Genomic DNA, 6,828 nt, shown 5'->3' with positions numbered 1-6,828 from the left:
TTTTTATTTATATGATAAATATTTTTATATTATTTGTGTAGTGTTTTGATTTCTCATGTTATATTTTTATGAGTATTTTTAATCATTTATTATATTATTTTTTATATGTATATTTTTTTATGAATTTTTTTATTTTTGTTTGGTTTTTTTATTTATTTTATTGTATTTCTTTTATTCATATGACAAATGTTGGTGGCTTTTTTTTAGGATATTTTTATTTTTTTATATGAATTCTTTTTTTGTCTATCCTTACTGCATTATATTTATGTTGCGTATGAAATTTTTTATTTCATTATATTTATGTTGCGTATGAAATTTTTTATTTTTTTTAATTTTATTCATATGAATTTTATTTATTTTTATTATATTTTTTTGTTCGTATGATATATGTTGTTGATTTTGTGGAATTTTTATTATTTCTTATGTGTATGATTTTTTTCTATTCTTTGAAGTACTCTATTTTTGTTTTATATTAATTTTTTTTATTTTTTATTCTGACTTTGTAAAATTTGTAATTGTAATTATTATATATTACGTTTATTATCAAAATTTTGTATAATATAAATTATGATCCTATAAAAAAGACAAAATAAATAAGAAATTAATTATAAGTAACAACAAAACCATAAATAATGAAAATTTATAGTAAAAAATAATACTAAATTAAAGAGTACTAAAAAATTATAGAATATTTTTTTTGTTTGACATTATAAAATTTATAGGACTCTCTTTTATATTTTTAGTAATTTTTCATTTAAAAGTGATTTTAAGTAGTATAATCCAAATAACATTTATTTTATTACAATCAATTTTGATATAAAAATTGCCAAACAAAAATTACGTTAATCCAAACTTACTTTTTATCAAAATCAATTTTATAAAATTACTTTTATGCAAACTCCTATTTACAAACTGCACACTAAGCCATTCGCCCATTCCATTCGTGGAACCCTCCCCACTTACCCCATCATTCGTGAACGAGCCCTTTGAAGCAAAACCCTTGCCACCGTCGTCCCCAGGTTCCTTGCTACCGTCGTCCCCAGGTTCTCCGTTCTCGGCGTCTCCGCTTCTTCCTCTTTCCCAGGTCCAGAACCCAGGTAGCTCGGCACGTCGTCCACTGGCTTCCCTCTTCGTGGCTTGGAGGTTGGAGCAGCTTGCCGTTTGTCGTCGTCTCACCTGTCGCGTCGTCTCGTCTCTCGCCGGTTGCCGTCCGTTTCTCCGTCGAAGGTGAGTGGCCGTGCTTTGCTTCTTCCTTTTAATTTTGCTCTGGTTACTGAATGCTTGGTTCTTCTTCTTCCTTTTAATTTCTGAAAATTTTGCTCAAATAATTTTGCTAATGTTGCTAATGTTCTTCTTCTGCCTTGCTAATGCTCTGTTTAATTTAGTATTGTTTTGAACTTTTTAATTTCTGCCTTGCTAATGCTCAGTTTAATTTCTGAAATTTAATCCAGTGTTTAATTTAGTGTCATCACTGCCTTGGTTAATGGTGTTGCTAATGTTCTTCTTCTTCTGCCTTGCTAATACTCTATTTAATTTAGTGTTGTTTTAAACTTTTGAGTTTCTGCCTCGCTAATGCTCTGTTTAATTTCTAAACTTCAATTCAGTGTTTAATTTAGTGTCATCACCGCCTTGCTGAATGGTGTTGCTGTTCAATAATGTACTGGTGTTTAATAATTTATTGGTGTTACTGTTTCAGTGACTAGAGCATTTGAGCCCCGTCTCATCAGCCAAGATCCCTCCGTTCCAAGGTTCTGGCTTTGCACACCTACTCTTTTTTGTTAAGAGGTTCAAAAACTCCCCCTGCTTTCTCCACTCAAAACGGCAGAAGCTCAACGCTTTCCTCTCTTTTAAGGAGCCACCACAAGCCACGACAGCCCTTCCTTATGGTGCTGCAGAAGTCTTGTCCTCACAATGCTTTCAGAGGCTCCAGTGCTTTACGATCAGCAGCCAACTTCTTCTCGAGATCTCTGGAAACGCAGTCCACTTCCTTGAATCTCCCAAGCGCAGTAGTTTTCTTAGTTGCAGGCTCCATAAACTCGTTGTCAAGTGGGGTAATTAGTTGGTGGCCACGGCCGCGGATGTATTGGGTGATTCAGGAGGAAAGATTGAGACTGGTAAAAATTAATATCTTGCAGGTGATACTTAAGCGGCAGGATTTGTCTATGCGCGCCGGGACGACGGCTTCGAGGAGGGTGGGGTCCAAGGTCCATGAGAGGGGAGAGTATTTCGGCAACAACAGTTCTCTAAAGCCAGTGTAGCGTAAGTAGTGAGCACCAAATCCTTAGCCATCAACTCCTCAGCCTTGTCCTTTTGTTACCATAGTACCTCAAATAAGACAGTGAATCTGGGAAAATGTGATCCTCCAATTGTGAAATTCAAGTTGACACCACCGACACTGAATACACAATCAGAGTTGGACCATTACCTTTATCAAGCGCGACAACGACAAGAGAGAGCAAAGTAAGAGGGATCTCGTTGTCGCGCTTGATAAAGGTAATGGTCCAACTCTGATTGCGTGTTCAGTGTCGGTGGTGTCAACTTGGATTTCACAATTAGAGGATCACATTTTTCCAGATTCACTGTCTTATTTGAGGTACTATGGTAACAAAAAGGCAAGGGCTGAGGAGTTGATGGCTAAGAATTTGGTGCTCACTACTTAAGCTACACTGGCTGCTTTGGAGAACAAAGGGGCAGAGTCGCCGGTAAAAGAGGTTGTTAGGAGCCGGACAAAGGCAAATGATGATGCACCGCAATTCCAAGAGGAGGGAGGTGGGCTGTCACCGCCACACCCATCAAGGATGGCTACGTGGACGCATTTGCATTCATGAGTTTCCTGGATTTTGAACCATTCTCCAATAGAGAAAGTTGGAACCGGTTCATTCAGCGTCCCATAAATCAAGGCCTCAACATCGGCCACGAGCGCCTTTGAGGTATAAATCTTTCTTTAATTCATATATTTTGGAATTCAGATACCACTGAATTGTGTTGCATTATTGTGATCAAAGCTTTCTGTTGCATTGCATAATAAGCTGCATTGTGTTTCATTACATTAGTCATGAGCCTAAGCTGAATTCAGCATATTATTTGTTTATAACATGTATTTTAAGCCTGTTCCACACATTACTTGAGACTGAAGATTTAAGATTGTATTGCTGTGAAGAATTTGGTCAAATCTGTGAAATATTGCCTTCCATTTTTTCTTATTTCTTTGTGTAGTTGTGTTGAATGTTCTCTGCCTTTGGGCCGAATGAACTTCATTGATTGTTCTCAGGTGTTTTGGGTTTTTGTTTCTTGTATAAGTGGTTTCAGTCTTTACGATTGTTTTACCAACTTGTTTCATCAGGTATTGATGAAGGCAATTTTGTTAAGAAAAACAAAAGACAATGAATTGTTAGGGATGCTACCAAAAACTATTGAGACTCTATGCTGAACTTAAGGAAGAAGAACGGAAAGTGTATAATTGGATAAAAGGTGAAGTGATGCTTTTAATGAGGAAGGATACCAAAAGAGTTAAGTTTACTGCTGTACTAAGTACCATTTTGCATCTTTGTCAAAGTCTGTGCTGATGTAGCATTGTGTCCCAGTGATCTTGGAAACACATTCCGTTTAAGTCTTGAAGGTATATACTCTCCTTGTCACACAGTAGAGATAGTAGATATTTACTTTGAGCTCGTTTGGGAAGTAACAGAGCTACTTTTTTTTTTTTTAATTATGAAAAGTCATAATAGGCGTGTTTGGAACTATTTTAAAGAAAAGCTTAACTTCTCGAAAAGTTAATTCATAGCTTTTTGCTCCATAAGTCATTCTATCACTCCCGTATAAAATGTTTTCTGTTTCTGCTATAAATATTGGCATTCCACCACCATTTTCACGCAAGGTTCCATCTGCTAGAAGCACTGGCCTTCCACGACTATTTTCGCATAATGATTCATGGAAGTATTGACCTTCCATCACCGTTTTTAGACAATGATCCATCCACCTACTGCATATATTCTTTCAGGTATTTTTTTTATCATTTTACCACTCTATTTTTATTATTAAATTTGTATTTAACATTGTGTGTGGTATGAAATCTCAATTTTAATTTTATTTTTTCACATGTGATTTTATTTTTATATAGCTTGGTATTATTTTTATAGTTAGTTATAGCAAGTTCTCTATCCCAATAAAGGAAGAGGGAGTTCTAATAGGAGAAAAAAAAAATAAAAAAACAGCAACAAAATATACATTGACACACATTTTACATTTGTTTTTTATTTTCACCTACCATATCATACACAATAAAACAGCAAACACTAACTACACACTAATTTCTTTGGCATTGCCACCAAGATTATTGTGAATTAGAATTTATGGGTGAGGTGAAGTAGAAGAACCAGTTTCTAATGATATTATGTGAGAAGAATTGAATGTGAAAGCCCCAGCAAAATGGAACTAATAAGAGAACAAATAAAAAATCAATTGTCTAATCTATTGTAATCTTAGTGATTAGATTATATAAAATCAACATTCAATATTAAAAAATATTTATTATCATCGTTATTTTAATATCTATTTTCTTGTGTAAAAAAATTGTATTTTTTGAGTTATTTATCCAAACGCTACAACTTTAAAATAAGTACTTCTATCACTAAAAATCCAAACACAAAATAGCTTATAAATAAGCTGCTATTAATAAAAGTCCTTATACTTTTAGCTCTTCTTCCAAAAAAACTTATTTAAGTTATTTATCTAAATTGGACTTAGTAGATTCCTATATTCAATTTATCAATGTTTTTCATGTTTTCTCTTTCTATTCCATAATCCATAATTCCATGTGACTGCTTCAACGTCGTCGCTTACTTTATTACAGTAAATTTACATCCTTCTCATGAAATGGAACCTGAGAACAGGATTTTCACAAAATTTTAACGCATGATGCTGAACTTTTGATCCTTAATTTAAAGAGACACCAAACTTACCACTTTAGACTGAGTCATAATTCCCGAAAATTACTGGCACTTCTCTGGATTAGTGCAGTATTAGAATCAGAATGTTCAACATAATTTAGTGTCTGATGTACAATTAATTTCTTTTATCAAATTCCAGAGTGCTCAGTGTTTTGAATCTTGGAATATGGATGAATTCGTTTTATTTTCCCTTAAAACATTTTAAAGAATATACATAGTTCTGTTCGGCTCCTGGTTTCACAATATGAATGATGTCTTGGTATGTTGATTCAGATAGAAATATCTATTTTCTGTGATAACTGTGAAGAAGAGGTAAACATGACGTTTAGTATACTGTTTTTGATAAGATGTTTCCAATAATCCACGGTTGTTGCGAAGGCTAGTTGAAACGCTGCAAAAATGTGAAGCTTATGAGTGCCCAATTTGCTCTTCTCCTTCAGCAAACATCGTTATCTTCTGCCGAGTCTATATTCTGAGAATTATACAATCCAGCGGATCCCCTCGTTGTCTTCTTTGCTGTAGAGCTCTATCTGAATCTGACTTGTTCTCAGCCCCAATCGAGCCTTCTAGAGCTGATAGTACCTCTACATCCTCATAATCGGATCAAGAGTTATCTTCCAAATCATCTGCCTTGATAAAATTTCTCAAAGAATCAAGAGAACAGAAGCCAACAGCAAAATCGGTTGTGTTTTCACAATTTCGCAAGGTGTTAGTGTTATTGGAAGTGCTGTTGAAGGAGGCTGGTTTCAAGACTTTGCGCATTGATGGCTTGATGACGGCTGAACAGAGGACTGGTGTTATTGATCAATTTCAAGACACTAAAGAAAATGGACCGACCGTTCTGCTTGCAGGCCTTAGGGTTTTAGGTGCAGGTGTAAATCTCAGCCGCCACCACGGTGTATTTCATGGAGCCATGGTGGAATGCGGCTGTCGAGGAACAGGCAATGGATCGCGTCCATTGCATTGGACAGAAAGAGACTAAGGATTGTTAGATTGGTTGTTCGTGACAGCATTGAGGAAAAGAGGCTGATGTTGCAGGAGGAGAAGAGGGGAAGTCATTCTGGTAGCCTGAAGTATAAAGATCTGAAGTATAAAGATCTAAATTTCCTTATGTCCATAGAATGATGGTTCCATTGCTCCAATTTTGAATGAGTTGCTTGCATGTGTAAATTTTAGGTTTAATCAGTTTGTGAGGACCTTTAATTTGATAGAAATAGTATATACAAATATTGACTTTACTTGATGTAGATTCCTAAACAGGTAGGGTATACCAATTCCATTTGTTCATCTAAAATGATGTAGTTATCAAATTTCTGTTACTAAACAGTTGGATTAATCTCAGCATCACGGTGGTTTACTAAATAAATAGTAAATAGAAATATAGAACGATGGAATTGAATTTTATCATATAATTTGAAGGTTTTTTGGGTAGTGTATTTATTTTACTTGCATAGCCTTATTCATGCAATTTCTATTCTTTTTTATTAATTGGATTCTCAAGTTATATTCAACATAATAAGTTAACAACCCTTGTTTAAGATTTTTCCGAGTTAGCAAAGCACTAATGATGGTTGCTAGGTGCTTGTTCAATTGCAGGATTGTGTGTTAAATTTTGTATCCACTTTTATGTTATCGGATTCTCAACTGTATTAATTGGTTAATTTTTTGTTTTGGTTATTGAGAAAAAGAAAATGCTATGACCTTGCCATTTATGATATATGAGAATTGCTTTGGAAAATAAATTTCTAAAAATAATATTTTAGCTACCTTAAATACAAATAAGATTTAGTCACCAAAAAAATATACAAATAAGATTTTGTAGACATATGACAAAAAAAGGAAAGGCATCCTTCACATGACAAATGCATTTACTCCATCA

At 34.4% G+C, this 6,828-nt stretch overlaps 1 long non-coding RNA gene across 1 annotated transcript; it reads left to right on the top strand.

The window, feature by feature from the left end:
• The first annotated feature begins 925 nt into the window (after positions 1-925).
• Positions 926-6,348, top strand: LOC107471477 (uncharacterized). The gene is made up of 3 exons (XR_001588608.2): positions 926-1,227; positions 1,697-2,930; positions 3,344-6,348. It is a non-coding gene; the product is annotated as an uncharacterized LOC107471477 (long non-coding RNA).
• Positions 6,349-6,828: the final 480 nt, after the last annotated feature.

The sequence above is a fragment of the Arachis duranensis genome, chromosome 10 (genome assembly GCF_000817695.3).
Source record: "Arachis duranensis cultivar V14167 chromosome 10, aradu.V14167.gnm2.J7QH, whole genome shotgun sequence".
Lineage (NCBI taxonomy): Eukaryota > Viridiplantae > Streptophyta > Magnoliopsida > Fabales > Fabaceae > Arachis > Arachis duranensis.
This window is presented reverse-complemented; position numbering and strand designations above follow the sequence as displayed.